This window comes from Marmota marmota, unplaced genomic scaffold (genome assembly GCF_001458135.2).
Source record: "Marmota marmota marmota unplaced genomic scaffold, marMar, whole genome shotgun sequence".
In the NCBI taxonomy this organism is placed as follows: Eukaryota; Metazoa; Chordata; class Mammalia; order Rodentia; family Sciuridae; genus Marmota; species Marmota marmota.
This window is the reverse complement of record NW_026000037.1, coordinates 63086858-63098173: the sequence shown is the minus strand read 5'-3', so window position 1 is coordinate 63098173 and position 11316 is coordinate 63086858.

The window sequence follows — 11316 nt, the reverse complement described above, 5'->3', positions numbered from 1 at the left end:
GGGGGGGGGGGGGTAAATAAGAAGAAGAAAAAGAAAGAATATGCAATAGATATCTTATGTGGTCCCACAAATCCTAAGATATGTAGTATTTGGCCTTTACAGCTTTTATGTCCTCAGAATCATACACAAAGAGGTGCCAAGCCACATTGAATACAATCCAAATGACCAACAATAAAGTAGTGGTTAAAAATAAATTAGGGGCTGGGGTTGTGGCTCAGTAGAGCACTTTCCAGCACATGTGAGGCACTGGATTTCATTCTCAGCACCACATGAATGAATGAATGAATAAATAAATAAATAAATGTATGTATCCATCTACAACTTAAAATTTTTTTAATTTTAAATATGTTAAATTTATCATGACCATTAAAACAGTTTAGTGCAACTGTGGAAACAGGAAATTATTATGAATTTGTTAAATATAAAAATAGCTATAATCTGGGAATGGGGTTGTGGCTCAGTGGTAGAGCACTTGCCTAGCACATGCAAGGCCCTGGGTTCGATCCTCAGCACTACATAAAAATAAATAAATAAAAGTATTGTGTCCAACTACAATGAAAGTATATATATATATATATATATATATATATATATTAGCTATAATCTAACCATTTTTATACAAGTACAGATTGTTTAAAAGGGAAAGTAGCGCTCCAATTAGGTGAAGCAGAGTGGGCGGAACAAGAGAGAAAGACTCAAGGCCTGTTTTCTCAATTTTGCAGCAACATCATGGCACAGGTTTCATTGTCCTTATTTTAGAGATAAAGCCTCAATGAGATTTAAGAGGCCTCTCTGAATAACTATATTATTTCCAGATATCATATACTTAATGCTATCATTCTGATTTCACCAGTAGAGTTTTGGGGCATTAACATTGTATATTAAAATTTACTTATATGGGACGTTAGAGATGTAACTCACTTGCCTAGTATGCACTAGGCCCTGACTTTGATCCCCAGCACAAAACACACACACACCTTATATAGGCTTGGTTTTATTTGTGTACAAATTCTAAAGTAGTACTTCCTAAAACAAATTTTTGCCCTAGACATAAGTTATAGACCTAGTTTCTTAAGGATTGAGTCCTAGGAAGAATTTTAAGGATTACTACCACACCCATTAGGACCTCAATCATGCAGTACAAGAACATGAGGCACACATAGCACTTTCCTAGGTTTTTGTAACTGTGAAAGAGAATCTTTAAATGATCTTGAATAAGCCTCAAAGGTACTAGTTTCTGACTTTTGCATACATGGTCCCTGTTTTGTTGCACACTCTCACAACCAACAAATCTTGACCCTGATTGGCATTTTCAGGATTCAACTGACTACCAGAAAAGTGGATATATAATCCTGCACATTTGAAAACCAAAGGGAGAGATTCTTTTACTTGACTTCATTGTCAATGAGAAAAGCTGTCTCTTATTTTAAAATTTTAACATCCACATTGCTGTCCAATGTCACATACATAATCCTAATAGTCTTTTGTATTGTACAATCTGAAGACAAAGCCACATTTATATCTTTTGATCTAATAAAAGTCATCAGAACAGATAGAGATTACTCAATCCAAAAGTTAATGAGGCAAGGATCATTCTTTGATTTATCTGGGCATCATTTCATTTTCTTCATATTTTTACTTCATTCAAAACAAACTCAGATGTCACCAGTGATCTTGTTATAGAGAAAAATAATAGCAACACTGATCTAGACCTATCAGTTATTTAATCAAAATATTCTATATCCTTTAATATAGGTCATTTGCTTTTGCAGGAATGTATTGGTTCTCCCTGTTCTTCTTTGAATGGGGCAGAAACTGAGCTCATTTCCCCCTCCCTTTTATGTTTCATCGTGTTGCACAAACCTCAGAGTTATTTTCAACCACTTTCTCTTTTGTCTCTTTATAGTCAGTACATCAACAGTACTTGGTCCTCTGTGTCTCTTAAATCCATTGTTTCCCTAAGAATTTCTCACTCACCATTTATCATATACTACTTTATTTGTTAATAAACTTTTTGTTTGCATATATCTGTTTCTCCAGACAGACCAAAATCTCTATGATGGCAGAATCAATAGCATATACAAGAATCTAAGACTAATTAATTTATAAGGGACTCACAAATTTGACATTGGGGAGCCACAGTCCTAATAGGAACAGTTTTCTCTCTTCCCCCAACTGAAAATGCCTGACTAAAGTTGTCTTATAAAACAGCACTTTCCATGATGATGGAAGTGTTCTGGGTCTGCGCTGCCCAATACACTAGTAGCCAAATGTGGCTATGAGTACTTAAAATGTGGCTGGGATGACTGAAAAACTGAATTTTAAAATTTTAGTTACTTAATGGCCACATTTGGCTCATGATGACTATATTGAATAGCAGTTATAGACTATCAATAAGTTATTGATGCCTGCAAACACCAACACTGCCTTCCTCCTTTCCCCTACTACTGGTATAATTCATACTTTTTATTATTAACAAGAGGAGATGTCAAGGAGAAATGTTTGTGTTTTATATACTGACCTGATGCTATAAATATATTTTATCCCCCCCCCAGAAAAAAAGCCATAAGTGATGAAATGTGGTCAAAAATAATATACCTTCCAAGACATTATAGGTTAATTAAGCTTTTATAAGCCACGTTGAAGATCTAACCATTAGAAATAAAGTTCCTTTTGCATGATGTGCAATTCAAAGATAAGTTTGGGGAATGTTAAGAGAAAGGACTGCCATAAGGGTATCAAGCCCAAAGAAGTTACCTTCTTTCTGACGAACCACTTTCTTTATAACAGGAGCTCTGTGAAAGAGTTCAGACATTTCAAGAGTTTACTAATACATAAGAATTATTTAATGATTCTCAGATAATTCAGACAATGATAAGGAAAGGACTTGATGTGTATGCTAATCTCCAGATCGTTAGAGATAGTTCAACATTAGATACCAAATCCGCTATAGAATCCCTGAGCCCAACTCTTGTTTAGCTGCTGCTTCTCATCATTATATTCTTGCTTGGGGAAGTCATTGGCTTTTTCACGTGAACTAGGAGTGAAGAAAAGGGATACAGGAAGAGTAATTTGCTAAGTGCTCTAAGGAGAAAAGCACCTCAAGTTTAACACTTCAGCAGCCCTACTCTTCAAGCTTTTTATACCATTTATAGATGTTACTAGAACAGTGTTGAAACCCCATCTAACACATTTGCTTATAATCCTGTAAAATTCAAGATTTCTTGCCAAAATATTATGTAATCCATAGTGTCCCCAGATTGTTTCTGGAATACAATGTGTCTATTTTTGCCTGACTCCACAGAGAATTTAATCTAACAATACTAATATACTTTTAGTATAAATATAGCTAACTAACTTCTTCGGTCTTGTCCAAATTGAAGTTTGGACAACCGCAATTTGCAAACCAAATTTAAAGATTTGGCAAATATCAGTAGGTTAACAAAAAGCTTTATCTTAGATGATGAAAAGACTAAGGTAACCCAAAATTATGTGCTAGTAGAAAAACTGCTACATATATTTCAAATATGTGTATGGTGATGAAAACATATAATCAGTAAAATATTTAAGAGCCATTCTATTATATTGTATACCTAATTCACTACTAAGTGCTATGATATGCAAAAAGTACTTAAGCCAATGGCTTATCTACATGATATAATTAGGCTAGTTAGGAGTCAGGATATATAGATGGAGAAAACCTGTCATACTCATGAATAGAATAAGTGTGATAGAGATGACCTTAGTGATGGGTTTCCTCTTACAAGAAAAGAGTCCAAAATTTATTTCATGCTACCTAAGAGAAACGGATGTATCCCATGAAGCCTAACCTATTGAAATGCTTATGATTCCCTCAAAAAATCAAAAACTCACACTTAGGAGAACCATCAGTGAACCTGTTCCTTCTGAGTCCTGGAACACATGGCCCTCAGTAGTAACCTGGGATCCCAAGGGAGAGCAGATCACATGCATAGAAACAAAGAGTGAACCCATGCCATGTGGAATAAATAGAGTGCCTTTATTTGCATTTGTGATCACTCTTTTAAGTTGAGGCACATAAAAAAAAATCTATAATAAGATTGATTAACTCCTAAAACATACACAAGACTTCTTTACTGATTTTCATTACTCATCGTCAGAGCTGCTCAGTTATCCCTAAATACAGGAATTCTTGCTTTTCTAACCTTTTAATTATGAAATATAACACATAGAAAAGTGAACCAAAGCATAAATTAAAACAAACCAAGCATCCATGTAACTGTCATCTAGGTTAAGAAACATTGCTGGCACCCCAAAATCGCCCTTAAGCCTTCTCCTAATTGCCAAGACACCCATTGTCTTGAGTTTTATGGTAAGCATTTCCTAGTTTTTCATTGTGTTTTTGACAACTAAGCTTTCATCCTTTACTTAGTTTGGTTTGATTGCATTTTTGCATTTATATAAATGGAACCTTATTGTATGTTCTTTTGTGTGTGGTTTCTTTCGTTCTTTAAACATTATGCAATTCATCCATATTATTGCATGTAGTTGTAATACATTCATTTTTTATAGTATTGTATTGAATGCATATACCAGATTTGATCCACTCTACAATTAAAGGACATTTGAGATATTTACAGTATGATACTAATATGTATTACATGCTTTGAACATTCTTATATCTGTCTCTGGATGGAATATATGAATTTCTGTCAAGTGTCCATCTAAAAGTGGAATTGCTAAGTCATAAATCATGCATACATTTAATTTTAATTAATAATGAATGCCAAACTGTCTTCCAAAGGAACCACACAAAATCTACCTCAGCAGTATATGAAAGCTCTCATTGCTTTAATATGGGTGGTTGTCAGTCTGGTTAGCTTTAACTACTCTGATGGATGTGTGCTATTATTTTAATTATCTACTCTAATGTATGTATACTATTAAAACTTTTTGGACTGCAAGATTCCTTTGTAATTTAAAAATTGAGACTCCCAAAGAGATTCTATTTATGTTTATTTCTCCCTGCTTACCAATCTATATATCATGTTAGAAATTAAAACTGAAAAATATCTATTTTATCCATTTGTTTAAAATAATAATGATAAACCAATACATTTAATAAGCAATATATTTAAATTAAAAATAATTCTATTTTCTAGATAAAAAGCACGAGAAGAATGTATTCTTTTACGTTTGTACAGATCACTTTAATGTCCAGCTTAATAGAAGACAGCTCTATCTCATAAATATGAATTTCATCCACCAAGATACACATGCTGTATAACCATTGGAAAACTCCACACTCATGAAATAATGAGAGTGAAAAGGGCAAATAACATCTTGGTTAGTCTTATTTTAAAAATTGTTTTCACCATGCTGACCCCCTGAAAAGATCTCAAGGACCCACAGAGGTTTCTAGATCACATTTTGAGAACTGAAGCCCTAATGTATTCCTTTAAAATGTCTGCTAAAAAGTTAATTGCGGAAGCTCTAGACAACTGAATGCCAAAAGTAGTTAATTATATTGCCACATGAAGTAGTACATAGGCGTCAAATACTCCTATGCCTTAAGCATGTAACAATTTTTGTGTGTTCTTCTTCCATTTAAAAAAGTATGTAAAACCAATATTAATAAAGTTATCAAAATATTTGAGGCATAATTTCATGTTTTGATGAATTCTATAATTTTTTTCAATTTCATACAATGAAATCTAAAAGTCATTCCTACACTTTAAAATCAAGTTTCTAAGACAGTTGTGATGGCACACACCTGTAATACCAACTACTTTGGAAGCTAAGGCAGAGGATCACAAGTTGGAGGCCAACCTGGACAACTTAGTGAAACCTGTCTCAAATTAAAAAAAAAAAAAAAGGGCTGGGGATGTAAATTTAGCTGAATAGTAGAGCACCCCTGAGTTCAATTCCCAGTAGCACCAAAAATAATAATAACAAAAAAAAACTATGGTGAAAAAATCAAATTTCTGGGGGTTGAGATGTTGCTCAGTTGTTGAAGACTTCTAGAACCTCCAAAACTAAATCAATAAAAATTTGAAATTCCAATTCATAGATGAACAGAAACATGATTGGTATAAATGAATAGCTAAATTTGATGTGACTATTAAGTTTTGATTTAAAATTTAAAATTAAACATGATTTAAGTTTCTTTGTAAGAGCAGATTCATTCCCATTTTAAGATGACAAAGTTACTTTTATCATTGCATTTAAATCAGTGGTAAATAGTTAAAGGTTATTCCAGTCCAGTTATTCCTGAGACATTTTTTTTTTTTACTACTATCAAGATCATAGCTTGGGAATTGTTTATTCACAAATCCCAGCATTTGACCTTTTTATACATCAAGGTCTCTTAGTTCTCTTCATCTGGCCACCTTTATATGTTGTCACCAATAGCATTCAAGCATTCAAGGGCAAAGGGTATTCTTAAAGACCAATATGTTCTGCCCTAATTCAGATGGGAATTGTTTCCCTCCTTCCATTGATTAAAAGTATTCTGGGGCAAAGAGATGAGGTAAATCATTGAGTGCACTAAGATTCTTCCAGATTCCCAAAGAAGCTGACTTTCAGTGATCTCCAGGAGTCTATAATTGGCCCTGGCTAACTCTGCCTTTGGCTGCATCAAAGCCCCAGAATCCCTATTCTATATTCAAGAGAATTTACCGAGGAAGTAATCTGCCTGCTTAACTGGCTGTTAGTTCTCTCCTTACCATTTTCCATTATTTTCTAAAAGGGGAAGCTGACTTTCCTCCCCACTGGCTTAGGTTATGTTGTAAGAAAGTTTCAGTGAGTATATTAGGGTTACATTCACCTATAATGCCTCCCCATCCTTATTCTTCTGTAGTCTAAGAAGTTTTCTCTCTAGTGTAATTCCCTCTTACCACAGGCAATCATACCACCTTGAAGCCTGAAGAAGCATGAAACTACTTTAAATCAAATGCTTAAAATAACCTGTTAATTGCCCATGCAGTGTTCCTACTACTCCAAAATCTGCTACTGAAAGTAGGAATGTCTGGTTTTGAAATCTACTTTTTAACATATTGACAAATTAGATTATTGTATTTTTAACAAAGACATATGATAATTTCTTTATGATCTTAATTTCTTCCCTTTTCCTTCTACCCCCACACTGGGGATTGAACCCAAGGGTTCTCTACCACTGAGGTACATCCCCAGCACATTTGATTGTTTGTTTTGTTTTGAGACAGAGTCTCAATGAGTTGCCCAGGCTGGCCTTGAACTTGTAATCCTCCTGTCTCAGTCTCCGAAGTAGCTGGGATTACACGCGTGTACCACTGCGCCCAGCTCATCCCCATTTTTTTTCTTAAACATTCCCCTTCCTATTTTTTTTCTTCCTTTTAGACTTATCTTTTTTCTTTTCTGTTTTTTTTTTTTTTCCAACTTGGGTCAATATGATGCAGTGCTGGAGAGAAGAGAAAAGAAAGTATTCATAGTCAGTAAAATAAACAATAAAATCAGTCCATGAGCTAAAAGAAAAAGATATCCAAGGCTAATGCCAGAAGGTTCCCCTAGGAGGAACCAAAGCAGAAAACACCCCCAGATAGAGCCCTGCATAGAATCACTGATAGCCAGTGTGAGGATAGTCACTAGGAGGCAACAAATTCTGCTAAAGCAATCCTTTTCCAAAATATGATCTTTAAGGACATTGTTGGCCCTTCAGAGTATAGTCCCTAAAATATATCCTGATCCAGCATATTTTAAATTTGTATGCAAAATAAGGTGTGTTGGATACTAATTTTTCATTTCTGTTTTGAAGACATTCAAATACCAGGGCTATTAGCACATTCAGTTCTCTCTTTTTTTTTTTCTTTAAAATATATCCCAAAGCTACTGGATCAAAAGCAATATTCTGATTTACTTGTTTGTGCTATTGAGGTGAAGGCAGTGTTGAAATTCAAAAAACTGAAATTTTAATTATAATCATTTCTAATTCTCTATTTTTATGGTGAACCATATGATCCATAAACAACTTTTAAACCCATTTATTGCTCATAGCTGAGGTTAGAGGAGGTCGCCTGTGTAGACGGGGTCATAGAATGAACCTACTGAAAACAAGTGAAAAAAACTTCTGACAGGGAAGCAGGGTAGCAGCTGGAAGAACACCACACCAGATGCAGTAATAACCACAAGGAAACCTCCAGTCCACTGAAGCAATGGGATTTGCGAAAGGAAGGGAAGATATTGAGTGAATGAAACACTTTTTTGTGTTAGTTCTGGGTGGCACTTACAATGCACTAATGGTCTGGAACATAAGCCTTCAGTGGCTTTCCATTGACCTGCTCTTTTGTACCTAAACTACAAGGACATTTGTAGTCGTGGGAAGTACCATCTCGGGAGTTAATCATGATTTCCTAAAAACCATGCCATCATCATTATAACCAATCTATGGATCTTAAAAGGTCTAGAAAAATCTTTCTTACTTTCAAACCCACATTTCAGAATGTAAATTCATGACATTCCCATAAAAATGTGTGAAATTTCAGTTTTGCCTTAAAATAAATCACAAAATATAGGTTAACCAACTATGTAATTTGTCTAAAATACTAACATATTTCATCTAAGTCACATTTCTTTAGATGTAACCAGTGAAAACAATAGGTAAGCTCTTCTCAACTTTCAAACAAAATTAAGATCATCCTGTCTTATGAAAGAATATGATGTTTTGGATTTGCAAATTTGATTTAGGAGGTAAGCAGGGAATACAAGTGGATTAGAATATAGATAAAACAATATTGGCCATCTTAAAGCCAGTTGATGAGTAGAAGGGGGTTCACATACTCTACTTTTGTATACTTTTAAAATTTTCCATAATAAAAAGTTTAAAAATCATATTTAAATTTTTAATTTAGCTTTTTTATTACTATTTTAAAAACAATATCTGTTGTAAAAATTCCAAAATATATACAATGTAAAGGAGGAATTAAAAAACAAAAAAGTAATAAAATATTAGCATGCATTACCTTTCCCAATACTTAAATATCAAATATGTAATAATGCCACTCCATAAACGTAAATTAATAAGTCTTTCTAGTTATTAACTCTAATGCCATGATTTGTTCAATGTTGATAGACACTGACATTACCCCATTCTGTTTGAGAGTTAGAGATGAGAAAAAAACATTATGGAACACATTGTGCTGTTCAGTCACTAGTAGTAGTGATAACTGCAAGGTCAGATCAAATGATGAACCAGTGTGAATAAATACCTTAGAGTAATGTGTTCACCCTCTTCAAGTTGTATGAACTCTGTCAGGGAACCAAGACATCAGGTCAGTTACGCTTTGCAGTAGTGTTGCAAAACGTCTTGGCAAAGAACTGTTGAGCCACTGCCAGCTGCAGAAAACAAGAGAGGTCATTTCTTAAGCCTAACCATAAAGCCAGATTGCACATTTTAGTAAAGTTGTAGTATATGGTTTGGACCTGAAATGTCTCCCAAAAGCTCCTGTATTAAAAGCATGGTCCCCAGTGCAGCAAGGTTCAGAGGTGGGGCTTTTAGGCAATAATTGGATCATAAGGGCTCTAATCTCACCAGTTGATTAATCCATTTGATAAGTTAATCTATTGATAACTGAATAAACTACTGGAAAGTAGGGCACAGTTGAAGGAAGTAGGTCATTGATTGCATTCCCTGAAGGGTTTAATATTTCCCCCAGTCCCTTCCTCTCTTTTTCCTGCTTCTGGCTGCCATGAGCTGAGTAGATGTTCCTCCACCATGCCCTTCTGCCATGATTATCTGTGGCACCTTAAGCCCAAATCAATAGAGCCAGCCAACCATGGACTCAACTTCTAAAATTATAAGCCAAAATAAACCTTTCCTCTTCTAAGTTGCTCTTGTCAGGTATTTGAATCACAACAATAAAAAGCTGACTTACATAGTAACAAATCAACCCAAACTTAGCATATTAGAACAAAAAACATTTATCATCTCACCCATTGATTATTTTGATCCACTTCTGAAGGTCAAGAACCCAGAAGCAACTCAGGTGAATGGTTCTGGTTCACAAATCCATAAGAAGTTGCAGCCAATCCCTTAGCCAAGACTTTGTGATCTCAAATCTGGATAATCTGCTTCCAGATTCACTCACAAGTTCATTTCTTTCTACAAGGAACTCTCCAGAAGTTGCCTGACTGTCTTCATGATATGGCAACCAATTTTCCATGAAGACAGTCATCAGAAAGAGGTAAGAAAGAAAAGAGATCAAGCAAGTAAGAGAGTGGCCATGTTAGAATCTGTAGTCAATTATAACTTGGTCTTGGAAGCGACATAACCATCATTTTTATCTTATCCTATTGATCCTGTTATAGCAGGAAATAATATAAGTGCATGAATACCAAGAGGCATGGATCATTGGAGTCCATTTTTGAGGCCGGCTACTACATGTAAAATTTTTTAAAAAAGAACTCCTAAATACTAGAGACAAAATATATGAAAATGAATTTGCAAGTATTAAGAGACGTATACTTGGACCCCAGTCTTTTGGGGATAGTTACGTTACTAAGGTCAATTAAAGGAAGCCAAACATTGACTTCTAATCATTTAAAACTTTGAAAATGACTTAATGTTATACATCTCTGTGTATAATAACAGAGTACAACTGTCAAGCATTCAAGCCATGAACTTGCTGAACTTACTTATATTCAAAGCTATACAGAACAGCAGTAGCAATGGCTGCTAAATTCTGCATTATCCACACTATTCTTGAATGGTGTTATGTGGGACTCTGCTGCCGCGACCCCTCGCCGGCAAGGGAAAACACGACACAGGATTCTTCTTTCAGCAGTTTATTCAGGCCTTGATTCATGTATCATCTTCTAGTGACCCGTCGCCGAGCGCCCAAGCACAGCCTAATAAAGCCTCCAGCATACCAATCTTAAGCTGCCACGTGGACCTTTCTCATAGGGTGGTAAGGGATTGCGTGCCAATTCTCCATATTAGGAGTTGTTTATCACAGGCCACAGTGGAAGCCAGCGCCATCTTCTAATGGCGGCCACGGTCTAATTAGAACGGCTCACCACAGTTCCCCCTTCTGTTTTATAAAACAATGCAGGCGAAAGTAGAGGTCCTATCCCACTGTGCAGAAGTGGCTGCAATGTATGGTTCAGTCCTAAGGAGGGCCCTTCCCTAGACCTGGTCCCATATCAGCCGACGCCTTTTTTCGTAGGGCGGGGCGTGGACGTCAAACCCGCATGCAATAGGACATGCTTTCCTTGAGGTCCGTTGAGGGATCACTCAAGTGCAGTGCCTTGCCTCGCATCCTGCATCGTGACGACGGCGAGAAGTAGGATAACACAGGTAGCCTG